General features: G+C 44.8%; 1 protein-coding gene across 12 annotated transcripts in view; it reads left to right on the forward strand.

The window, feature by feature from the left end:
* MARK2 (microtubule affinity regulating kinase 2) overlaps positions 1-27,676 on the forward strand; it is a 729,699-nt gene that overhangs the window by 444,515 nt on the left and 257,508 nt on the right. The window lies entirely within an intron of this gene.

Consider the following 27,676-nt stretch of genomic DNA (forward strand, 5'->3'; position numbering starts at 1 on the left):
TTGTAGTTCGGCAACATCTGAAGGGCCAGATGTTGCTGAACTAAAACTCCCAGCATGCCTGGACAGTCAGTGCATACTGGGAGTTGTAGTTTTGCAACAGCTGGAAGAGCACAGATTGGAGACCATTATACAATGGTCTCCAAACTGGGGCCCTCCAGATGTTGCAAAACTACAACTCCCAGCATGCATGGTCTTTTAGTACATGCTGGGAGTTATAGTTTTGCAACAGCTGGAGGCACACAGGTTAGGAAACACTGAGTTAGAAACAATGTTTCCCAACCAGTGTGTCTCCAGCTGTTGCAAAACTACAACTCCCAGCATGCCCAGACAGCTGAAGGGCATGCTGGGAGTTGTAGTTCGGCAACATCTGAAGGGCCAGATGTTGCTGAACTAAAACTCCCAGCATGCCTGGACAGTCAGTGCATGCTGGGAGTTGTAGTTTTGCAACAGCTGGAAGAGCACAGATTGGAGACCATTATACAATGGTCTCCAAACTGAGGCCCTCCAGATGTTGCAAAACTACAACTCCCAGCATGCCCAGACAGCCAAAGGCTGTCTAGGCATGCTGGGAGTTGTAGTTTTCAGACTCCTAGAAGCAGCAGTGAAGATCTTCACTGCTGCCTCTGAGGACTACATACTTACCCGTCGCTGCTCGTCCACGTGGCCGGTCCCGCGCTGCTCCTCGGTCCCGCCGCTGGAGCAGGTAAGTCCGCCGGTCCCCTCCTGTTCCCCCCCGTGTGCCGCAGGTCCCCGCGAGCCCCCGCAGCCTTCGTCCCCCGTTCTGCCCGACTTCCAGGGGCGGGCAGTGCGGGGGATCTGAACTTTCACCCCAGATCACTGTGATTGGTCCACAGGGACCAATCACAGTGATCGCTGACCAGGACCATCAATTGATGGTCCTGGGGGTGAAGCAGAAGTTGTCCCCTGCTGGAAACAGCGGGACTTCTGCCAGTTAACCCGTGCGATGCTGCGCATCGCCGGGTTAACTGAATGTCATTTATAAACGCCGGGATGCGCGAACGCACTGCACAACCCGGCGTTTATATATGACATTCTGCGGGAAGGGGTTAAACTCCCAGCAAGAGACTAACTGTAAACCCCCACCTACACAAAAAAATTCAAAAAGTTCACGTTAAGTACGGCACTTTCCAAAACGGAGCCTCCAGCTGTTGAAAAGCAACAGCTCCCAGTATTGAGGGACTGCCACTGACTGTCAAGGCATGCTGGGAGTTTTGCAACACCTGGAGACACCCTGTTTGGGAACAATTGAACACCAAACCCCAGTCACCACAGGTGACAGGTGATAGTATTAGTGTGATTCTTAAAACTTTACTTTTATTCGGTATCTTAAAAGGTCCAAAAAAAAGAGTGTATTTAAAAATACTCAGCACTGTCCCTATTATCACCAAATTAGGTTCTCCTATATGGAGTAACAATGGATATATGAACGTCTGCAGAACGTTTTAGAAGGGATCAAAGCTGAAGTTGGGGAGACATAGTTTTGTGATTTTAACTTCAGCTTTGATCCCTTCTAAAACTTTCTGCAGATGTTCATATATCCATTGTTACTCCCATAGGCATGCGCAGCCTATTGCATTAGCACAAACTCACGCCGCACGCGTGCGTATATATATATATATATATATATATATATATACATATATATATATATATATATACATATATATATATATATATATATATATATATATATATATATATATATATATATATATATATATATATATATATACACACATACACACACACACACACACACAAAAATACACTCTTGCTTGCATGCACACATGCATAAAGAGATAAGACAGCACTAGATAAATTCATTGTCCCCGTAGTCATCCACATAGCCAATCCGGAGGCCAAACATGCAAGAAAGTCCAAGACCACAGCACCAAAATTGGAAAAAAAGAGCTATTATTTATTGGTTCCTCAAAAAAAACTTTTGGGGAACCAATAAACTACAGCTCTTTTGCACATATCAGTTTATAATTTTTGGTTCTGTGGTCTTGGACTTTGTTGCAGGACCTGTATACCATATAAGTAATTGTATCCAGGATCATATAAAGGTAGATACCAGCTGTACACAGGATCTGTATACCATATAGGTGATTATAGTTCCATCTAGGGACTCACAGGTAACATCATTTCTGATCAGCGATGTCCTCTTTCCTTTTCTTGTGCATCTGGATCAGACTGACATGTCAACTTCTTCCAGGTAAAAATCGTCTCTTTAGCATCTGCAGGAAAAACATGTTTGACTCTGCATTTTTCCAGTGCAATGCCCTCTCATAATAAGGATAGTAGGTCCCCCATTAAGTAGGCCTATCCCCCACCATAGACACCCTCAGTAGATAAATACATCTGATTGTAGGTAGGTTGTTAGCTCGTAGGTAGGTAAGTAGGTAGCTAGCTACATTGGTAGGTTGCAACTATGTCAGTAGCTAGGTATGTTCATAGCTAGGTTGGTTGTTAGCTAGATAGCTTGTTCAATGTAGATTGTTAGCTAGCTAAGTAGATAGCCATACATGTAGGTAGTTAGGTTGCTAGGTAAATAGCTAGGTAGGTAGCAAAGTTGGTTATATAGTTACATAGTTACATAGTTAGTACGGTCGAAAAAAGACATATGTCCATCAAGTTCAACCAGGGAATTAAGGGGTAGGGGTGTGGCGCGATATTGGGGAAGGGATGAGATTTTATATTTCTTCATAAGCATTAATCTTATTTTGTTCCAGGAATGTATCTAATCCTGTTTTAAAGCTGTTAATTGTTCCTGCTGTGACCAGTTCCTGAGGTAGACCGTTCCATAAATTCACAGTCCTCACGGTAAAGAAGGCGTGTCGCCCCTTGAGACTAAACTTTTTTTTCTCCAGACGGAGGGAGTGCCCCCTCGTCCTTTGGGGGGGTTTAACCTGGAACAGTTTTTCTCCATATTTTTTGTATGGGCCATTAATATACTTATATACGTTTATCATATCCCCCCTTAAACGTCTCTTCTCAAGACTAAACAATTGTAACTCCTTTAATCGCTCCTCATAGCTAAGATGTTCCAAGCCCCATATTAGTTTAGTCGCGCGTCTCTGCACCCTTTCCAACTCCGCAGTGTCCCTTTTATGGACAGGTGACCAAAACTGAACAGCATATTCCAGGTGAGGCCGTACCAATGCTTTATAAAGGGGGAGTATTATGTCCCTGTCCCTTGAGTCCATGCCTCTTTTGATACATGACAATATCCTGCCGGCTTTGGAAGCAGCAGCCTGACATTGCATGCTATTCTGTAGTCTGTGATCTACAAGTACACCCAGATCCTTCTCTACCAGTGACTCTGCCAGTTTAATCCCCCCTAAGACATACGATGCATGCAGGTTATTAGTACCCAGATGCATAACTTTACATTTATCCACATTGAACCTCATTTGCCAAGTGGATGCCCAGACACTTAGTCTATCCAAGTCATCTTGTAACTTATGCACATCCTCTATAGACTGTACCGTGCTACAAAGCTTGGTGTCATCTGCAAAGATAGAAACAGAGCTGTTAATACCATCCTCTATATCATTGATAAATAAATTAAACAACAGCGGTCCCAGTACTGAACCTTGGGGTACACCACTAATAACCGGGGACCAATCAGAGTACGAATCATTGACCACCACTCTCTGGGTACGATCCATGAGCCAGTGTTCAATCCAGTTACAAACTAAAATTTCCAAACCCAAAGACCTTAACTTACCTGTCAGACGTCTATGAGGGACAGTATCAAATGCTTTAGCAAAATCCAGAAACACTATATCCACAGCCATTCCTCTGTCAAGGCTTCTACTCACCTCTTCATAAAAGCAAATTAGATTGGTTTGACAACTTCTATCCTTAGTAAACCCATGCTGGCTATCACTTATAATACAATTATCCCCTATGTATTCCTGTATGTAATCCCTTATAAGTCCTTCAAACAATTTACCCACAATGCACGTTAAACTTACCGGTCTATAGTTTCCTGGGGAAGACCTAGAGCCCTTTTTGAAGATTGGCACCACATTCGCCTTGTGCCAGTCCCTTGGCACAATACCAGACACCAGAGAATCTCTAAATATCATGAACAGGGGTACAGATATTACTGAACTTACCTCTCTAAGAACTCTTGGGTGTAGTCCATCCGGTCCTGGGGATTTGCTTACAACATAGGTGGGTAGCTAGCTAGCAACATAGGTGGGTAGCTAGCAAGGTAGCCAGGTAGGCAATTAGCTAGGTAGGTTGTTAGCTAGCTAGGTAGCCATGTAGTTAGGTTGCTAGGTAGATAGATAGCTAGGTAGGTAGTTAGGTAGATGGCTAGTTAGGTAGGTATCTGTAGGCGCTAAATAAATAAATAAATAAATAAATAAATAAATAAATATTCAGGTTGCTAGATAGCCAGGTAGGTAGGCAGGCAGCTAGCTTGCTACATAGGTAGCCAGGTAGTTGGATAGCCAGGGAAGTAGGTAACCAGGTCGGTAGGTTGTTAGCTAGATTGTTAGGTAGGTATTAACACTTTTCAGGTTAAAATGGTGGGTCTCCTACATTAATAATATAGACACTGATTTCAATAGGGACTTTCCATACAATAAAATATACCTTTTATTACGTTTCAATAAAATATCGACTTACACTACAAAATATACATGATGCCACCGGTCACCTATGGATTAGCACACATTTAGCTTATTGCACTTGAGTATAAGTAGTCTCTCAGGATAAACTCCATATAAAGTGCAAAAACAATGTATAAAAACACACAAGATATATACACAAAAAATTCCAACAGGAGGTATGGTCCACGTTTATCTTCTGTTCTGTACATGACATAAATTCCTTTATCCCCAGAATGAATGTAGTCAGATACAGCAAATAAACAGTTAAATGTGAACAGTGGCATAAATGAGAACATTGATACATAAAGGAATTTATGTCATGTAACAAAAAAAAACTCTGAAAAGCTTTGAACGATAGTGAGAACAGAATAGAAGATACACCTGGACCATACCTCCCGTTGGAATTCTTTGTGTATATATCTTCTGTGCTTTTATACACTGTTTTTGCACTTTATATGGAGTTTATCCTGAGAGACTATGTATACTCAAGTGCAATATGATAAATGCGTGCTAAACCATAGGTGACAGCCTGTTTATTTTGTAGTGTAAGTCAATATTTAACCCCTTAACACCTTAAGGACCAAGGACGTACTGGTACTTGGTCCTGCTCCTGTGATATAACGCGGGGTTTCACGGTAACCCCGCATCATATCACGGCGGGCCCGGCGTCATAGTGAAGTCGGGACCCGCCGCTAATAGCGCGCAGCGCCGATCGCTATTAACCCTTTAGCCGCGCGCTCAGAGCTGAGCCGCGCGGCTAAAAGCGAAAGTGAAAGCTGCCGGTTAACTCAGTGGGCTGTTCGGGATAGCCGCGGCGAAATCGCGGCATCCCGAACAGCTTACAGGACACTGTCCGATCGCCGAATGACTGCTAAGTGCCTGAGATCCAGGCATGAGCAGTCATGCGGCAGAATCATCGATCACTGGTTTCCTATGAGAAACCAGTGATCAATGATAAAGATCAGTGTGTGCAGTGTTATAGGTCCCTATGGGAGCTATAACACTGCAAAATAAAAGTGAAAAAAAAAAGTGAATGAATATCATTTAACCCCTCCCTTATTAAAAGTTTGAATCACCCCCCTTTTCCCATTAAAAAAAAAACCAGTGTAAATAAAAATAAACATATATGGTATCACCGCGTGCGGAAATGTCCGAATTATAAAAATATATCATTAATTAAACCGCTCGGTCAATGGCGTGCGCACGAAAAAATTCCATAGTCCAAAATAGTGCATTTTTGGTCACTTTTTATATAATTTAAAAATGAATAAAAAGCGATCAATAAGTCCTATCAATGCAAAACTTCAGATCACGGCGCAAAAAATGTGCCCTCATACCGCCCCATACACGGAAAAATAAAAAAGTTATAGGGGTCAGAAGATGAGAATTTTAAACTTATTAATTTTCCTGCATGTAGTTATGATTTTTTCCTGAAGTACGACAAAATCAAACCTATATAAGTAGGGTATAATTTTAATCGTATGGACCTACAGAATAAAGATAGTGTCATTTTTACCGAAAAATGTACTACGTAGAAACGGAAGCCCCCAAAAGTTACAAAACTGCATTTTTATTTTTATTTTGTCGCACAATTATTATTTTTTTGGTTTCACCGTAGATTTTTGGGCAAAATGACTGACGTCATTACAAAGCAGAATTGGTGGCGCAAAAAATAAGCAATCATATGGATTTTTAGGTGCAAAATTGAAAGAGTTATGATTTTTTAAAGGCAAGGAGCAAAAAACGAAAATGCAAAAACTGAAAAAACTCCGGTCCTTTAGGGGTTAAGGACGCAGCCCATTTGGGCCTTAAGGACGCAGACAATTTTATTTTTAAGTTTTCGTTTACTCGCCTTCAAAAAATCATAACTCTTTTATATTTTCATCCACAGACTAGTATGAGGGCTTGTTTTTTGCGTGACAAGTTGCCCATTGTAATGCCATCACTCACTTTACCATAAAATGTATGGCGCAACCAAAAAAATACTATTTGTGTGGGGAAATTAAAAAGAAAACCGCAATTTTGCTAAATTTTTTAAGGTTTCGTTTTCACGCCATACAATTTACGGTAAAAATGACGAGTTCTTTATTCTTTGGGTCAATACGATTAAAATGATACCCATGATAACATACTTTTTTATTACTGTTGCGCTTAAAAAAAAAAAAAAATTTTTAACCAAATTAGTACGTTTAAGATCTCCCTATTTTGAAGACCTATAACTTTTTAATTTTTCCATATAAGCGGTGGTATGAGGGCTCATTTTTTGTGCCGTAATCTTTACCTTTTATTGATACCATATTTACTTATATAAAACTTTCAATACATTTTTTATAATTTTTTTTCGGAATAAAATGTTACAAAAAAGCAGCTATTTTGGACTTTAGTTTTTTTACGTTCACGACGTTCACCATACGGTATCATTAACATTTTATTTTAATAGTTCAGATACTTATACAGGCGGTGATACCAAATTTGTATATAAAGTTTTTTATTTTACTTTTTGGGGGTGAAATAGGGAAAATCGGATAATTTTCGTTTTTATTGGGGGAGGGGGTTTTTCAAATTTTTTTTACTTTATTTTTTTACTTTTATTTTTACACTTTAATAGTCCCCACAGGGGACTATTTATAGCAATCATTCGATTGCTAATGGTGTTCAGTGCTATGTATAGGACACAGCACTGATCAGTATTATCGGTCATCTTCTGCTCTGCGGGACGGCAGATCAGAGCAGAAGACTCCCGGAAGGCAGCGGAGCCAGGTGAGGGGACCTCCGTCTGCCGTGCTGGATGATCGGATCGCCTTGGCAGCGCTGCGGGCGATCCGATCATCCATTTAAGTGACCGCGATGCTGCAGATGCCGTGATCTGTATTGATCACGGCATCAGAGGGGTTAATGGCAGACATCCGCGGGATCGCGGATGTCCGCCATTACCGCCGGGTCCCTGGCTGCGATCAACAGCCGGGACCTGCCGCGCATGATCCGGGCATCGCTCCGATGCCCATGGTTATGCTTAGGACGTAAATGTACGTCCTGGTGCGTTAAGTACCACATCATCAGGACGTACATTTACGTCCTTCGTCGTTAAGGGGTTAAATGGAACTTAATAAAAGGTATATTTTATCATATGGAAGGTCCCTATTCAAATCAGTGCCTATAAGGTATGTAGGTTGGTTTTTAGCTAGCTAGGTCAGTTGGTAGCTAGGTGGATTGGTAGTTGATAGCTAGGTAGATAGCATGTGGGCAAAGTCAGATCACAAGTGTTACTTCCACTTTGTATGTTTAGTTCACAAATAGAGCAACTGATAGAGTCACTTCATACAATCATAGATGCATAGCCTCTATTGTTGTTCAAAGTGTTGTTAATGTTTCACATTTTGTGTAAACTGCGCATTCATAAACATAAGATGCATAGCTTTGCCTTGATGTCAGGACCCTTCTTGTATAATTGCACAAAGTCCTGTGTATTACATTGGGTCCCTATATTAGCACCAGGTAATGTATTCACTGTTCACGTCCCAACACTGCGCTATTGCATTAGTGCCCGTCACTGGTGGCCCGTGAAGCGATATTAGAAGAATACACGCTACAACGTGATCCCTGATTAATTGAAGCATGTAGGATCACCTATGGCAATGTGAACGGAGCCCAAATACTTCAAAGCAGCTACCACTACCTAGGAAACAGCGAAGTGCAATGGCATAGTGTTATACAATCTGCAGCCAATGCATAACAAAGGAAGCTGTGTACATGTGTGGATTAGGAAATGGAGTGAGGGGCACTAGTGCAATAGCGCAGTGTTGGGACATCTGCAATAAAGTGAACAGTGAATACATTACCTGGTGCTAATATAGGGACCCCATGTAATACACAGGACTTTGTGCAATTATACAAGAAGGGTCCTGACATCAAGGAAAAGTTATGCACTTTATGTTTATGAATGCGCAGTTTACACAAAAAAACTGTAACACCTAATTATATATGCACTTTGAATAACACTAGAGCAGTGGTCTTCAACCTACAGACCTCCAGACATCGCAAAACTACAACTCCCAGCATGCCCTGACAGAGTTGTAGTTTTGCAACATCTGGAGGTCCGCAGGTTGGAGACCACTGCACTAGAGGCTCTGCATCTATGATTGTATGAAGGGCACTCCATCAGTTGCTCTATTTGTGAACTAAACATGCAAAGGACATTAACTCACATATAATTGGACTGCAAAATAAAGAGCAGTAATAAACATTTACACAAGTAACTGCATAATAGCGTGTCTATGTGAAAAGGGTCCAGTAGCCAAAGGCTGTCCAGGCATGCTGGGAGTTGTAGTTTTGCAACATCTGGAGGCACCCTGGTTGGGAAAAACTGCAGCAGAGTAAGTGTGAAGTAACACTGTGTATTGTGACTAAAAGCCCACCAACCCCCCACCCCCCCGGGTCACCACCCCACACGATTCCCCATCCCAGAGAAAATAACAAAAAAAAACTCACCTAGTACCAGGCATCGATCTCCAGAAGAGCCGGGCCGCGCTCTCTCTTCTCCACAGTGCAGGCGCTGATGATTGACGTCATCGGCACCTGCGTCTGGGAAGAGGTCACGGCCTTCTCTGAACTGTGTGCGCACGCAGTTCAGAAGCACCGGCCGTGAGTGAACAGCTATGAATGCCTCCCTGGGTTAAATAGACCGAGGGAGCATATAATACAGCAAAGTCTGCGGGCAGAGCTGGGGAGGATTCCCCCATGATCTGTCCCCCTGCATGATTTTCTGGGGGGGATGTGTGTCCCCCCCCCCCCCCCCCGTGCGCACGCCTATGGTTACTCCATATAGAAGAACCTTATTTGGTGATAATAGGGACAGTGCTGAGTGATTTTAACTCCTTGGGGATGGAGCCCATTATAACCCTAGGGACGGGAGCATTTTTTGCAATTCTGACCACTGTCACTTTAAGCTTTAATAACTCTGGGATGCTTTTAATTTTCATTCTGATTCCGAGAATGTTTTTTCGTGACATATTATACTTCATGTTAGTAGTAAATTTGTGTCGATATTTGCATCAATTCCAAAATTTGATGAAAAAATGAAGCTCTCTGCTCGTAAGGAAAACAGACATTCCAAATAAATTATATATTGATTCACATATACAATATGTCTACTTTATGTTTGCATCATAAAGTTGACATGTTTTTACTTTTTTTACTTTTGGAAGACATCAGAGGGCTTCAAAGTTCAGCAGCAATTTTCCAATTTTTCACAAAATTTTCTAAATCAGAATTTTTCAGGGACCAGTTCAGTTTTGAAGTGGATTTGAAGGGCCTTCATATTAGAAATACCCCATAAATTACCCCAATATAAAAACTGCACCCCTCAAAGTATTCAAAATGACATTCAGAAAGTTTGTTAACCCTTTAGGTGTTTCACAGGAATAGCAGCAAAGTGAAGGAAAAAATTCAAAATCTTCATTTTTTACATTTGCATGTTCTTGTAGACCCAGTTTTTGAATTTTTACAAGGGGTTATAGAAGAAAAAGCCCCCCAAAATGTGTAACCCAATTTCTCTCAAGTAAGGAAATACCTCATATGTGTATGTCAAGTGTTCGGAGTGCGCAGTAGAGGGCACAGAAAAAGGAGCAACAATGGGATTTTGGAGAGTGAATAATTCTGAAATGGTTTTTGAGGGCCATGTCACATTTAGGAAGCCCCTATGGTGCCAGAACCGCAACAAAGATAAAAAAATAAACATTTGGCATACTTTTTCGGAAACTACACCCCTCAAGGCACCCAGTGAGCCTTAACACCCCACAGGTGTTTGACGACTTTTCGTTAAAGTTGGACGTGTAAATGAAGAAGAAAAAATGTCACTAAAGTGCAGTTTTTTTCCCAAATTTACCATTTTTACAAAGGGTAATGGGAGAAAATGCCCCCTATAATTTGTAACCCCATCTCTTCTGAGTATGGAAATACCCCATGTTAGGCTGGGTCCACACTACGTTTTGTCCCATACGGGAGCGCATACGGCAGGAGGGAGCTAAAACCTTGCGCTCCCGTATGTGACCGTATGCGCTCCCGTATGCCATTCACTTCAATGAGCCGACCGGAGTGAAACGTTCGGTCCGGTCGGCTCATTTTTGCGCCGTATGCGCTTTTACAACCGGACCTAAAACCGTGGTTGACCACAGTTTTAGGTCCGGTTGTAAAAGCGCATACGGCGCAAAAATGAGCCGACCGGACCGAACGTTTCACTCCGGTCGGCTCATTGAAATGAATGACATACGGGAGCGCATACGGTAACATACGGGAGCGCGAGCTTTTAGCTCCCCCCTGCCGTATGCGCTCCCGTATGGGACAAAACGTAGTGTGGACCCAGCCTTAGGGCGTAAAATGCTCTGCGCGCGAACTATAATGCTTAGAAGAGAAGGAATCACATTTGGCATTAGGAAAGCAAATTTTGCTGAGATAGTTTTTGAGGGGCATGTCGCATTTGGGAAGCCCCTATGGTGCCAGAACAGCACAAAATACTCACATGGCATATTATTTTGGAAACTACACCCCTCAAGGCATGTAAGAAGGGGTACAGTGAGCCTAAACACCCCACAGGTGATTGACGAACTTTCGTTAAAGTGGGACGTGAAAATGAAAAATTAGATTTTTAACACTGAAATGCTGATGTTACCCAAAACTTTTCATTTTCACAAGGAGTAATAGGAGAAAATGCCCCACAAAATGTGTAACCCCATTTCTCTCAAGTAAGGAAATACCTCATGTGTATGTAAAGTGCTCTGTGGGTGCACTAGAGGGCTCAGAAGTGAAGGAGCAACATTGGGCTTTTGGAGAGCGAATTTTGCTGAAATGGTTTTTGGGGGCATGTTGCATTTAGGAAGTCCCCATGATGCCAGAACAGTAAAAAAAAAAAAAAAAACACATGGCATACTATTTTGGAAACTACACTCCTCACAGAACTTAATAAGGGGTGCAGTGAGCATTTATACCCCACTGGCATTTGACAGATATTTGGAACAGTGGGCTGTGCAAATGAAAAATTAAATTTTTCATTTTTACGGACGACCGTTCAAAAAAACTGTCAGACACCTTTGGGGCGTAAATGCTCACTGTACCACTTGTTACATTCCGTGAGGGGTGTAGTTCACAAAATGGGGTCACATGTGGAGGGGGTCCACTGTTCTGGCACCATGGGGGCTTTGTAAACACACACAGCCTTCAATTTAAGCCTAATTCTCTCTCTAAAAGCCCAATGGCGCTCCTTCTCTTCTGAGCATTGTAGTACGCCCGCAGAGCACTTTACTTCCACATATGGGGTATTTATATACTCAGAAGAAATGGGGTTACAAATTTTGGGGGGCTTTTTCCTATTACCCCTTGTGAAAATGAAAAATTTGGGGTAACGCCAGCATTTCAGGGGGAAAAAAAAACAAATGTTTAATTTTCATGTCCAAATTTAACAAAAAGTTGTCAAAGACCTGAAGGGCGTTAAGGCTCACTATACCCCTTGTTACGTTCCCCGTGAGGGGTGTAGTTTCAAAATGGGGTCACATGTAGGTGTTTTTTTTTTTTTTTGCGTTCATGTCAGAACCACTGTAACGATCAGCCAACCCTGTGCAAATCAACAATTTAGGCCTCAAATGTACATGGCGCTCTCTCACTTCTGAGCCATGTAGTTCATCCGCAGAGCATTTTACGTACACATATGGTGTATTTACGTACTCAGAAGAAATTGTGTTACAAATTTTGGGGGTCATTTTCTCCTTTTACCTCTTGTGAAAATGAAAAGTATGGGGCAACACCAGCATGTTAGTGTAAAAAAAATTTAAAAAATTTTACACTAACATGGTGGTGTAGCCCCCAACGTTACCTTTTCATTAGGCGTTAAAGGAGAAAAATCACCCCAAAATTTGTAGTGCAATTTCTTCCGAGTACGGAAATACCCCATATGTGGCCCTAAACTGTTGCCTTGAAATACGACAGGGCTCTGAAGTGAGAGAGTGCCATGCGCATTTGAGGCCTAAGTAAGGAATTTGCAATAGGGGCAGACCCGGTTACCTATAGTAAAACCCTACAGCAGTGTTTCCCAAACAGGGTGCCTCCAGCTGTTGCAAGACTCCCAGCCTGCCAGGACAGTCTATGGCTGTCCGGCAATACTGGGAGTTGTGGTTTTGCAACAGCTGGAGGCTCCCTTTGGGAAACACTGCCGTATGAGACATTTTTCATTTTTATTTTGGGGGGGGGGGGAACGTGTAAGGGGATGTATATTTAGTGTTTTACTTTTTATTTGTTAGTGTAGTGTTTTTAGGGTACATTCACACAGGCGGATGTTCACAGTAAGTTTTCCGCTGGGAGTTTGAGCTGCGGCGGAAAATTTGCCGCAGCTCAAACTTGTAAAAGGAAACCCACTGTAAACCCACCCGTGTGAATGTATCCTGTACATTCACATGGGTACAACCTTCAGCTGTGGCAAAGTGACAACTCCCAGAATGCACTGACAGACCGTACATTCTGGGAGTTGTAGTTTTACAACAGCTGTAGGCACACTGGTGGGGAACCACTGAGTTAGAAAACAGACTCTAGCTCAGTGATTCCAACCAATGTGCCTCCAGCTGTTGCAAAATTACAACTCCCAACATGTACGGTCTGTCAGTGCATTCTGAGAGTTGTAGTTTTGCAACAGCTGGAGGCACATGGGTTGGAATCACTGAGTTAGGAAATAGACTCTAGCTCAGTGTTTCCCAACCAGTGTGCCTACAGCTGTTGCAAAACTACAATTCCCAGCATGGCCAGACAGTCAGTGATGCTGGGAATGTAGTTTTGCAATATCTGGCCCTTCAGATGTTGCAGAACTACAACTCCCAGCATGCCTGGACAGTCTTGGAATGCTAGGAGTTGTAGTTATGCAACAACTGGGGAAGAACAGTGTGGAGACCGCTAAGTAGTGGTCTCCAAACTGTAGCCCTCCAGATGTTGCAAAACTATAACTCCAAGCATGCCCAGCCTTTGGCTGTGTGGGCATGCTGGGAGTTGTAGTTTTGCAGCTTTTAGAATGCCACAGAGATGATCACGTACCGCGATCTTCTCTGCAGCCTTTTCCGCCGCACTTTCCGGCCGCTGCTCCTCCTGCTGCCGCTGCTCCGGGATGCCGCCTCCTGCGCCGGTCCAGGTAAGCTGGGCCATGCTCCACCCCCTCGCCGCCCGTGTTCCCCACCCGCTCTGCCCCGACTTCGATCGGTGGCACGAGCGGGAGAAATGAACTCTAACCCCCCCGCCCCCCTCCTGCCATTGGTGGTCAGCCTGACCGATCAATGGCAGCTCCGATCATTCTTATTTTCTGGGCGATCGGGTCGCCAGTGACCCTATTAGCCAGGATTGCAGGCAAATCGCTGGCCTGAATTACATAGTTACATAGTTACATAGTTAGTATGGTTGAAAAAAGACATACGTCCATCAAGTCCAACCAGGGGATTGAAGGGAAGGATGTAAGGGGATAAGGGAAAGGGATGTAGTTTTATAATTCTGCATAAGCATTAATGTTGTTTTGTTCCAGGAATGTATCTAACCCTGCTTTAAAGCTGTTAATTGTTCCTGCTGTGACCAGTTCCTGAGGTAGACCGTTCTATAAATTCACAGTCCTCACGGTAAAGAAGGCGTGCCGCCCCTTTAGACTAAACCTTTTCTTCTCCAGACTGAGGGAGTGCCCCCTCGTCCTTTGGGGGGGTTTAACCTGGAACAGTTTTTCTCCATATTTTTTGTATGGGCCATTTATATACTTATATACGTTTATCATATCCCCCCTTAAACGTCTCTTCTCAAGACTAAACATTTGTAACTCCTTTAATCGCTCCTCATAGCTAAGATGTTCCATGCCCCATATTAGTTTAGTCGCGCGTCTCTACACCCTTTCCAACTCCGCAGTGTCCCTTTTATGAACAGGCGACCAAAACTGAACAGCATATTCCAGGTGAGGCCGTACCAATGCTTTATAAAGGGGGAATATTATGTCCCTGCCCCTCGAGTCCATGCCTCTTTTTATACATGACAATATCCTGCCGGCTTTGGAAGCAGCAGCCTGACATTGCATGCTATTTTGTAGTCTGTGATCTACAAGTACACCCAGATCCTTCTCTACCAGTGACTCTGCCAGTTTAATCCCCCAATTGACCAACGATTTGCCGCGATCGCTGACATGGGGGGCTCAGGACCTCCCTAGGTATTGCCACGAGATGCCTGCTAGTAGATATCAGCAGTCATCCCGGTCCGATCACCTCCTGGCAAGCGGTGGTGATTGGAAATCCAGAGGGCGTATGGATACGCCCTCCGTCCTTAAGTGACGGGACGCGAGGGCATATGCATACACCCTTCGTCCCCAAGCATACCTAATAAAAGTAAAGTTTTAAGAATCATACTAATACTATCAAAATAGAGGGATATTTTGGTTTAGGGTTTCATACCCCACCTGGGGTTTGGTGTTCAATTGTTGTTTATTAACCCCTCCCTTCTCTGGGCGTTTTTTTTTGTAATTTACCCTGTTTGAGAAACGCTGCTGTAAGGTATTTTGGTGGCAGATGCAAATTCCCAATTTAGGCCTCAAATGTGCATGGCACTCTCGCTTTGGAGCCCTGTTGTATTTCAAGGCAACAGTTTAGTGCCACATATGAGGTATTTCCCTTACTTGGGAGAAATTGCTTTACAAATTTTGGGGGGATTTTTCTCCCTTTGCCCCTTATGAAAAGGTACATTTGGTGTCTACACCAGCATGTTAGTGTAATTTTTTTTTGCTGGTGTTGCCCCATACTTTCAATTTTCACAAACGGTAAAAGGAAAAAAGACCCCCAAAATTTGAAACGCAATTTCTACTGATTATGGAAATACCCCATATGTGGATGTAAAGTGCTCTGCGGGCGAACTACAATGCTCAGAAGAGAAGGAGATCCATTGGGCTTTTGGAGAGAGAATGCTCACTGCACCCAATTTTGTGAGGGGTGTAGTTTCCAAAATGGGGGTCACATGTGGGGGAGGTCCACTGTTTTGGCGCCACGGGGGCATTGTAAACGTACATGCCCCCCGACTTCTATTCCAACCAAATTCTCTCTCCAAAAGCTCAATGGTGCTCCTTCTCTTCTGAGCATTGTAGTTCGCTGGCAAAGAACTTTACATCCACATATGGGGTATTTCCTTACTCAGAAGAAATGGTGTTACAAATTTTGGGAGGCTTTTTCTCCTATTACCCTTTGTGATAATAAACATTTGGGGTAACACCAGCATTATAGGGAAAAAATAAAATTTTTCTTCTTCACGTCCAATTTTAGCGGAAATTTGTCAAATGCCTGTGGGGTGTAAAGGCTCACTGTACCCCTTGCTACGTGCCTTGAGGGGTGTAGTTTCCAAAATAGTTGCCATTTTTTTTTTTTGCTATTTTGGCACCATAGGGGCTTCCTAAATGTGACATGCCCCCCAAAAACCATTTCAGCAAAATTTGCTTTCAAAAAGCTCAATTGCGCTCCTTCTCTTCTGGGCATTGTAGAGCACTTTACGTCCACACATGGGGTATTTTCATACTCTGAAGAAATGGGGTTACAAATTTTGAGGGAAATTTTCTCCTATTACCCTTTTTTTTTTTTTTTTTAAAAACAGCATTTTAGAAAATAAAAATGTATTTACACATACAGCTTTCACGTAAAGTCATCAAACACCTGTGGGGTGTTAAGGCTCACTGTACGCCTTATGTTCCTTGAGGGGTGTAGTTTCCAAAATAGTATGTCATGATTTTATGTTTTTTTTTTTGCTGTTCTGGCACCATAGGGGCTTCCTAAATTTGGCATGCCCCCCCAAAAACCATTTCAGAAAAACTCACTCTCCAAAATCCCATTGTCGCTCCTTCCCTTTTGAGCCCTCTACTGCCCCTGCAGAACACTTTACATACACATATGAGTAGTTCCTTACTCGAGAGAAATTGGGTTAAAAATTTTGGGGGGGATTTCTCTCCTTTTACCCCTTGTAAAAATAAAAAAACTGGGTCTACAAGAGCATTGCTGCTATTCCTGTGAAACACCTAAAGGGTTAACACATTTTCTGAATGTCATTTTGAATACTTTGAGGGGTGCAGTTTTTATAAGGGGGTCATTTATGGGGTATTTCTTTTTTTTTTTTCAAATGTAATTTTTATTAAGGAGGTTTTTCCATAAACATATATTCAAAACAAAGAAACAAGCGGGCAATGTCACAAGGGCCAAAGCCCAATACTATCGGCAAAATACAACGATATCAGAGGGGCCGGAGCCCAATAACAATCATCAGAACAAAGGATATAGAAAGTAAGCAAAAAGTAAGGCCCAGAGAGGCTATTAAAGTCAGAGGAAGAACTGGAAATGGCCTCCGGTATAAAACTATGAGGCTTCTAAACTCGCAACTGCAAACAGTAAGTGGCCCACATACGTGAGCTGCCACGCCCCACCAAACACAAGCAACGACACAGAGCCTTGGGAGAGAGTCTTCTTCCAATACTTGGCATCAATGCTTATGAAGAAATATAAAATCCCATCCCTTCCCCAATATCGCGCCACACCCCTACCCCTTAATTCCCTGGTTGAACTTGATGGACATATGTCTTTTTTCGACCGTACTAACTATGTAAAGGTTTTGGCAGCTAGAACAACATGTTGGAAGAGCTTAAAGGGCTTCTTAGATAAAGAGGGGTGAGAAAGATGGAGAAGATAAATAAGAGGGTCTAGAGGAACCAAGACACCCAATACTTCATACAGCAGTCTCTGTACTCTCTTCCAGTAGTCCATTAAGAGGGGGCATGACCAAAATAAATGGAACACTGTACCCAGTCCCACCCCACAACGCCAACACTGAGGAGGAATATTAGGGTTAAGCCTATTCAATAGTTCTGGAGTATACCAGCCCATAATCAATTTATACTGGGTATCCTTGTAGGCCGTACATATCGAAGCCTTAGAGGCCCTCTCCTAGATAGCCCGCCACTGTGCAATGGCAATAGTGGTGTTGAGAGCCTCCTTCCAGCGATCCATATATCGATGCTGAGGGGGGGCTCCCTCAGGAGGCTAGAGAAGCAAGGAGTAGATGTCAGAGAGAAGACCCCTCGTCTGAGGCCCACCACGGTATAATCGTTCAAATCCAGTAGGCAAGGAGACTACTGTAGAACCATGCATAGAAGACATATAATGTCACAACTGCAGGTAGTGAAAGCGCTCAGATGAGGGGAGGTCCCAACGAGTCATCAGTTGTTCAAAGGGCAGGAGAGAACGTGAGAGAGGGTCAGCTACATCAGCCCAGCAGAAAAGGCCCCTAGATCCCCACTCCCGCGCCATAGCAGAAGACCTACCAGAATGAAAGTCAGGATGGTAAAGGAAGGAACGCAGAGGGGAAGAAGGGGAAAACAGATGGAATTTTACAGAGCAATACCCCAAGCATATTTAGAAAATGCCATGGGGCCCAGTAGAGGGAAAGAAAAGACAGTAGAGGCTGGGGGAGACCAGAAAAGGGTATTGGGATGCACGGGAGCCAACCAAACGCATGGTATGAGGACCATGCTGCAAGATGACCCAAATGAGCAGCCCAATAGTACTTAAGCATGTCTGGGACGGCCAGACCCCCCCCCCCCCCAAGCCCTACTAGCCATCATAACGGACATAGGGAGTTGATGCCTCTTCCCGTCCCAGATAAAACGAAAAATGGCCAACTGAAAAGAACGGAGAGCAGACAGAGGTACACGAGTCGGTAATGTGTCTAAAAAATAGAGGAGTTTCGGAAGGATCGTAATTTTCACCGCCGCAATACGCCCAAAAAAGGAGATGTAATGCATACGCCACCTCTCCAGAAGGGCTTGAAGTTCCCAATAAAGCGGAAGTTAGTTGGTGGAGTAAAGAGAAGAATAGAAGAATACAATTATTTAAGAGCAGAAGACCATTTAAAGGAATAGTTGGAGCGCAAGAGAGTGGAAAGAGATGTAGGAAGATTAAGAGGGAGTGCTTCTGATTTAGAGAGATTCACCTTATAGGCACAAACCACACCATAGTCATTGAGAACCGTATATAGATTAGGGAAAGAGAGTAAAGGACGGGAGAGGGTGAGAAGAACATCATCAGCAAACAAGCAAATCTTAAACTCCCTGTACTCCCTGTAAGGAAATGCCAATGATGTCCCTCCTAATCATGGCGGCTAAAGACTTAATGCATAGGGCAAAAACCAAGGGGGACAGCGGACAGCCCTGACGAGGGCCATTCAGCAGAGAGAAAGTAGGAGCATGAGGACGCTTAAGAGAAGCAGTAGGGGAGGAGTAGAGACCCCGCAGAGCAGTTAAGAAATTGCCCATGATACCAAATTTCTGAAGAGTGGCAAAAAGAAAAGGCCACCCCAGTCTATCAAATGCCTTTTCGGCATCCAAGCTAAGTAGTAGAGCCTGCTCGGACCTCTGATTGACCAAGTCAACGAGATCTACTACCCTCCTGGTGTTGTCATCGCCTTGGCAGCAGGGGATAAACCCAACCTGATCCTTATGGATAAGAGATGGGAGGAACAGAGTCTAACTGCCAACACCTTAGAAAACAATTTCAGGTCCGAGTTAAGAAGGGCAATAGGTTAATAACTGGAGCAATCATGCAGATCCTTACCAAGTTTAGGTATCAAGGTTATCAGGGAGTGCAAAAAGGACTATGGGATCACCTCCCCCTCCATGAAAGAATTGAAAAGAGGGACAAGATTGGGTACAAGAGTAGAAGAAAAAGTCTTATAGTATAGGTACGTAAATATGTCAGGGCCTGGGGAGCGACCAGCAGGCAGGGATTTGAGAACCTCTAAGATTTCCTCCCCGGTGATAGGTGCATTGAGAACTTCCCGATCGGCCCCCGACAAGACAGGTAGGCCGCAACTGGAGAGATAATGTAAGAGTCGAGGACGCCGGGTCAGACAGAAGCTGAGAAGGAAGGGAGTAAAGATTTGTATAATAGTCAAAAAGAGGCGAGAAATATCAGCAAGATGATAATGGAGGACCCCAGAAGAGTCTTTCAAAGCAGTGGGGGATTGACCCACCGCTCGGTCATGCAGGCGCCTGGCCAACATAGTGTGTGCTTTATTACCTTTTTCATAAAAACGTTGCTTGGCAAACAACAATTGCCATTCGACCCTATGAAGAGCCAGGTCACCTAACTGTGCCCGAGCAGCCACCAAGCGCCGCAGTGTTGTCAGAGAAGGAGCAGATAGCAATAGAGCTTCCAGACGAGCAATCTCCGTACGGAGTTCCCGGGAGCGAGTCGGCGTGACGCTTGAGTCTCGTACCCAGAGCAATACAGTGTCCCAGCACCACAGACTTGTGAGCATCCCAGAGGACAGCCTGAGAAGAGACTTCACCCTCATTGGTGGCAAAATACTCAGTGAGACACCTCTGTATCGACTCCCGGGAAGGCAATGATTTAAGGAGGGAATCATTTAGCCGCCAGTGGCAGGATCGAAGAGAGGAAGGGGAAGAAGAGAATGAAAAGAGAATAGTGCAGTGGTCAGACCAGGAGGTTCAAGAGAGGAGGCAGAAAGCATGCAGGCATGATGATCCCCCCTAACAACCAGGCAGAGGAGGGATATTTGTGGAGCCTAGCCAGGACCCTGCACAAGAATGGGATTTGAGACGTTAGGGGCATAGATATTACAGAATAAGAGCGGGACCCCACCTAAGACCCCATCCACATACTACATTGGAGGAGGATTTTCTCTGGGAGGCAGCCTGATAGGACCAGTCCCAGTCCATCAGCTGCGGCACCGGCAACTCCAGGGTTGAGCAGAAGGCCTGAAGATCAGAATAGGAACACAAAACAGCGGATCGTCCATCTTTATGGGCATGCAGAGAAAACGGGAAGTTCCAGTGGTAAGGCACATATTGGGAGCGGAGGGCCGCCAGAAGAGGTTGGAGCATCCGTCGCTTCCCGAGGGTCAACCAAGATAAATCCTGATAGTTGGATAGGTGACCCATCAAAGTCAAAATTGTGCAGAGATCTAGCTTTATCCATGATGGCCTCCTTGACTTGAAAATCGTGCACACAGCAGATGACATCTCGCGGAGCCCCCACAGTAGACTTGGCTTCCCAAAGATAAGGTTGAAGATGGCCTCCAAGGTGATGAAGACATCCTCCTCACAGGTAGCCTTCGGTAAGCCGTGTACCCTGATATTATTACGCCTCCCCCTGTTGTCCAAGTCCTCGGCATGGGCATGTAGATCACTAAGAAAGTCAGTTTGAGAGGTAATTGTAGATTGTAGCTGAGCGACATATGCCCTGGTGGTGTCATGAGCATCCTCCAAGCCCTCTACCCGATCCGAAACATGCTGGAGATCCTGGCGCATAGCCGAAATTTCTGCCTGGCTGGTATCTTCACTTCAGCAATGAGTGACCGGAAGTCCTCCTTAGTGGGAATCTGGTAAAGAAGCTGGCTCAGGTCTGGTAGAGCTGAGTAGGGCATGGAGAGGCCCGAGCAGGGGATTTCAGAATCAGAGAGAGCATTCCAAGATGTTGAGGCCGCCCCAGGTTGAGCAGGCGTCCCGGGCCCAGGATGAAGGTGGGACGGTCCCTGGGGGGACAGGCGAGAAGTACCGGAGGACATCACGGAGCCCTGTCTGAGCCTTTGCGGCTTGGGTGAGCAGAAGGCAGAGGAGTGAGCAGCCAGAGGGTCCAGCGGGGGGAGAGGTATGCCCATTCAGTGTCAGATGTCCAGTGCAGCCCAGTTCCCAGGGCCGGAGAACCTGGTGAGAGGGAGGCTGAACGGCGGGTAGTAGCTGCAGGAGACAGGTGGCTAGAGTGGAGAGCTGGCCCCTTGCCAGTGAGGCCCAGGATGGAGCGTCTGGACCCCAAGGAGGAGAGGGAGAAGAGGAGGCCACTTGTGAGGGCAGTCAATCCCCAGCTGTAACAGCGGGAGGATCAGAGGGCTCACTCACCGCTGGGTCCTGGAGCTGGGAAGCAGGCGGGTGAGCAGCCAGCACTGCAGTGAGGGATGGAGGCTCCGGGAGACACGTGGCAGCGCTAAACGGGGACGGCTGTGGTAGAGGTCCAGAGGGAGCCAGAGTAGCGGAGGAAGTCGGTAGCAGAGGGGAAGAGGTCCCTGACATCCCCGGCAGCAGCAGGGAGCAGGTAGGAGGGATGCCCATGAACTTCGAGGTACGGCCCCGGAGCTGGAGCGCATACCCTGTGCAGGTCCCATAATGGCGGGCAGAGAGGAAGGCGCCGGGGCTGAAGGCGGCCACAGATACCGCAGGATGCCCCCAGAAGTCTCAGAAGGTAGCCGGGCAGCAGCAGGAGTAGATCTCGCCTGTCAAGAGTTTCTCTCCATAGGTATGCAGGGTCACCAGCAGGTTATGTGGCTGATTTAGTGGCCGACAGTGCAAGAACATCCTCAGTGTGCGACCATTCCTAAACTGGTACCTGAAAAATTCTGATTTTGAAAATGTTTTGAAAAATTGGAAAATTGCTACTGAACGTTGAAGCCCTCTGATGTCTTCCAAAAGTAAAAACATGTCAACTTTATGAAGCAAACATAAAGTAGACATATTGTATATGTGAATCAATATATAATTTATTTGGTATGTCTATTTTCCTTCAAAGTTAAAAAATAAAATAAAATGCAAATCTTTAAATTTTTCATGAAATTTTATCCAAAAAATGATGCAAATATCAACGAAAATTTACCACTATGTTAAAGTTGAACATAGAATATGTCACGAAAAAACATTCTCGGAATCAAATTCATAAGTAAAGGCATCCCAGAGTTATTAATGCTTGAAGTGACAGTGGTCAGATGTGCAAAAAATGCTCTGGTCCTTAAAGGGGTACTCCACCCCTGGCATCTTATCCCCTATCCAAAGGATAGGGGATAAGATGTTAGATCGCCGCGGTCCCGCTGCTGGGGACCCCGGGGATCGCCACTGCGGCACCCCGCCATCATTACTGCACAGAGCGAGTTCGCTCTGTGCGTAATGACGGGCGATACAGGGGCCGGAGCAGTGTGACGTCGTGGCTCCGCCCCTCATGACATCACTGCCCGTCCCCTAAATGCAAGTCTATGGCAGGGGGCGTGACGACCGTCACGCCCCCTCCCATAGACTTGTATTGACGGGGGCGGGCCGTGATGTCACGAGGGGTGGAGCCGTGACATAACTATGCTCCGGCCCCTGTATTGCCCGTCATTACGTGCAGAGCGAACTCGCTCTGCACAGTAATGATAGCGGGGTGCTGCAGCAGCGATCCCCGGGGTCCCCAGCAGTGGGACCCCGGCGATCTGACATCTTATCCCCTATCCTTTGGATAGGGGATAAGATGTCTAGGGGCGGAGTACCCCTTTAAGGTGAAAATGGGCTTGATATTTGTGTGTATATACACATCATGTATACGTGTTGACCTGTATCCACAGATATACCTTTGAGGACATATATATGTCTGATCCCCCACCCTCTTTTATTTTTCTCCTTTTGTTCCCGCTACTGTGCATATAGTCCAAGCACTTTTATCATTATCTTTGCGTCCATTCATACTTCTCCCTGTTATCATTTCTATTGATGGCTTCTGTTTTCTCCCCTTTCATATAGTGGAGCGCTCCTGTGTTTGCGTCTCCTAACCATCTAGCGAGACACGCAACTTGTCTGTCTGACGACACATCCTGGATACCAAGCTTTTCTATACAGATCGCGATCCCCGCTCTGTTTACAGCTATGCAGTGGTTTGCTTACATAGCGACGCGTCATAGATACCACCCTTCACAGTGTGGATCGCGATCTAAGTCAGACCTGCATCTCCTAATGCCGCTTCGGATAGGAGGCCTTGTTTACATTGCTATGTTCAATCTGTTACACCTTATATGCATTGTAACCATGTATGGATATTTATTCTATCTTCTTATATTTGATCACATTTTTATGTGATTTAATTATGCTCTAGAACTATGTATCTTTTACAGGATGTGATGTCATTGGCAGGTACCCATCCCATTTTAATGGGCGCTTGTTTAGTTGTTCCTATATACCATGCTTGTACACAATGTTTTCATACTGATCTGAAGAAGGGGGTGGCACCCCCGAAAAGCGTAATCTGTTTTATTATTTTATGCTTAATAAAATACTTCCAGTGTTTTTGCATTACCCGCATCTCTGGTTCGGTTTTTACTTATTCTCCGGATGCTCGCAGCGCCTCTTCAAGGGTCTTCTTTTTGCCTCCCTTACCGTGTTGTAACAGCGGAGTACCCCTTTAAGGACTTCTCTGAGCTAATTAAACTAAAGTTCATTGTTCTTTTGGCTCCTCGAAGGGTTCCCTTTATTGAAGAATAAGTTATAATCTATTAAATTGTGATCACGATTTCCTAGATGTCCTTCTACCTGCACATTAAATACTCTGTCAGGTCTGTTGGTTAATATTAAAGCACAACTGTCATGAAATTTTAGTGTAATAACCTGCACACAGCCTTTGTACTGTGTGCAGGTGTTGTGTACAGCAAGTATTTTACCTCATATTTGCAGGCTTTTGTGACGCTAAAAAGTGCTTATAATCTAAGCCACTGATGGGCGGATAGGTGTGGTGCAAGGTATGTGATGCCCCGCCTCCGCCACGCCCACCAACACGCCCACTTTGTATCTCAGTGCTGGGGCTGCTGTGTGATTGACACACAGGTCCCAGCGCATGCGCCCTTCAACTAGTGTAATGTGCACGCCGCTGCGTGTCATCCAGCAAGCGCTCGCTCCCTGCACCTAGCCCTGCGCAGACGCACTGAGGAGGACGGCGGCGGCGGCGGGAGCGAGCACTTGCTGGATGATGCACAGCGCGCACGTTACATTAGTTGAAGGGCGCAAGCGCTGGGACCTGTGTGTCAATCACACAGCGGTCCCAGCACTGAGATACAAAGTGGGCGTATGGGTATCTCAGTGCTGGGACTGCTCCCGCAGTGTGGCCTTCAAGATGGACTTTACATAAAGGCAAACTTCTCTCCCTTTATGATTTTCCCAAATCTTCATGACTTAGACTATAACCCTGTATGTTAACATAGCTTCATTCAACTATGTCACGGTTATTTCCATTATGATATAATTTTCCTCAGACATTATCAACTCCAGTTTGTCAATTTTATTGGTCAGGCTTTTAGCATTAGTCAACATGCAAATTTGAGGCATACGATTTTTTTTCCCTCTATGAAGGCTATACCTGTTAACTATTCTAACCCCTCCCTCTCCTCCACCACTTAGTACATTAATAAGTCCCAGTTCTTTATTTACACTATCTTTCCTTTCTATATTGTAGTTTCTTCCCCATTGAGGTGCAGCCCATCCTTACTGTAGAGCCTGTATCCAACAGAGAAGTCAGCCCAGTTCTCAATGAACTTAAACCTCTTTCTTACACCAGTTCCTAAACTTTTTTAGCTCCCTAATCTCCTGCTGCCTCTCTGGTGTAGGACATGGTATATGTTAGGGTCCCGATACCATTTTTTTAAGACCGAGTACGAGTACCGATACTTTAATTCTAGTACTCGTCGATACCAAGTACGAGTACTTATACTTTAAAGGGAATCTGACACCAGGGTGACCCGGTTTCTGGCACAGCTTACTTATATTTTAAAGGGAATCTGACACTAGGGTGACCCGGTTTCTGGCACTGCTTACCGTGCTGATATGTGGGTCCTTGTTGTGTACAATGGAGGCGGCTGATGTAGTATGAGCCAAGATTTCTCTCTTCTCCATTGGGCAGAACAGGGAATTTGCATTGGTGGTGAGACCGATGACCACATGGTGAGCAGCGGTAGAAACCAGGTCACCTGCACTATCTACCCATAAATTCAAGTTAGTGCAGGTGACTTTGCTGTAAGATTGTCTTTAATATTAGGTAGTATCACCTTGCCGACATTAGCAGCAGCCCCCTGGCAGTCATTAGTAGCAGCCCCCCTTGAAGACAGCTGCCCCCCTTGTAGACAGCAGCCCCCTGTAGACATAAGTAGCAGCTGCCCTGTAGACCACAGCCCTCTTTTAGATATTGATCCCCCATTTAAACAGCAGCCCCCCCCCTTTAGACAGCAGCAGGGTCCCCCCCTTTAGACAGCAGCAGCCTCCCCTTTGGACAGCAGCAGGGCCCCCCTTTAGACAGCAGAAGGGCCCCCCCACCTTTAGACAACAGCAGGACCCCTCCACCTTTAGACAGCAGCAGCTCCCCCCCCCCCCCCCGCTTAGACATTAGTAGCAGCCCCCTGCTTGCAGGCAGCTCACCTCCTCGGGTCGGGTGCTGGTGCCGCTCTGCTGCCCCTTCTCCCGTCCTCCAGGTCCGCATCATGTCGTCCTATGGAGGAGCATGTGACATACACGTCACTCTGCTTCCTCCGTAGTGTTACGCTGAGTGCAGGGGAGGAGGCGGAGTGACGTGTGTCACATGCTCCTCCATAGGACGACATGATGCGGACGGGAGAACGGGGCAGCAGAGCGGCACCAGGAATCGGGCATGGTATCGGGGACATTAAACGAGTCCTCGATACCATGCAAATGGCTAGTATCTGCCCCGATACCAGTATCGGTATCGGGACATCCCTAGTATATGTAATATTTCCAAAAAGCAGGGCTCTGTGCACTGAGGAAAAGCAGGGCTCTGTGCACTGAGGAAAAGCAGGGCTCTGTGCAGTGAGGCTCTGTGACATGCTCCCGGCTCACAAAGCAGGGTGATTGACAAGCCAGGAGCCTGCACAGAGCACTGCTTGTCCACCCACACTTCCTGTATTTGTTCTCTTCACAGAGACACACAGGCAATAGCTGCAGGCATAAAAAATATACAAATTTTTTAATCAATGTATATTACAATTATACATATAATGGTATTATCTATATTATATAAAAAGTTTTTGTTAATGACGGGTACATTTTAACACATGCAAAAGTGGCCTTTTCCTGCACTTACATTAAACAGCATAAGCTACTCATGTGAACCACTGCTAAATCCTTATTACTTACAAGACCATGCTTGAGCACATCGTCTCCCCACCACCCTATGGGTACACCATTGTCTTCCCCCAGCAGTAAATCACCTTCAGTAATAGGGTGAATATAACTGTTTTTACACTTTACTGACCGGCACTGCAACCCTCAGGATCTTGTGCAGTTCTGCACTGTTTCTTTGGGTATGATAACTGGATCAAAGTGATCAACAGAAAACTTCCTGCATACAGAAAAGTTGCTATGTATCCCAGAACATGGTCCCAGAACATCACAGACTAAGTAGACGTTTATATCAATGTTCAAGCTGGTGAGTCCTGAGTAGGAGACGGGCAGGACTTCCTCAACATTGCTCCCGGTTAGTGTGTAGGCTGAGGGAATGCAGTGATTAGAGGAGAGAAACCTGTTGCTTCACCAGTTAAGGCTGGGTTCACACCACGTTTTTGCCATACTGTTTTCAATCCGTTTTTCTAAAGAAAACCGTATGGCAAAAAAACGGATGGAACAGTATGGAAAAAAGTAAACCGTATGCGTTTTAAACAGTATACTGTTTTTAAAAGTGCATACAGTTCCATCAGTTTTTATAGAAAAAAAACCATACGTTTTTGAAAATGTTGTTCATTTTTAATGGGAGGTGGTCTTGGGTGGGGACTTTAGGATTCAAATGCGCATGTGCAAAGTAAAAACGTATACGTTTTCCCCATATGGAACCGTATACATGTGCGTTTCCCATTGACGTCCATGTTAAAAAAAAACGTATGCGGTTGCAGTACGGTTTTTAAACCGGAGTCAAAACCGTGGTTGACCACAATTTTGTCTCCGGTTTAAAAACCGTACTGCAACCGCATACGTTTTTTTAACATGGACGTCAATGGGAAACGCACATGTATACGGTTCCATACGGGAAAAACGTATACATTTGAATCCTAAAGTCCCCACCCAAGACCCCTCCCATTAAAAATGGACAATTTTTTTTAAAAAGTATGGTTTTTTTTTCTATAAAAACTGACGGAACTGTATGCACTTTTAAAAACAGTATACTGTTTAAAAACGCATACGGTTTACTTTTTTCCAT

The sequence above is a fragment of the Hyla sarda genome, chromosome 6, assembly GCF_029499605.1.
Source record: "Hyla sarda isolate aHylSar1 chromosome 6, aHylSar1.hap1, whole genome shotgun sequence".
NCBI classification, from domain to species: Eukaryota; Metazoa; Chordata; class Amphibia; order Anura; family Hylidae; genus Hyla; species Hyla sarda.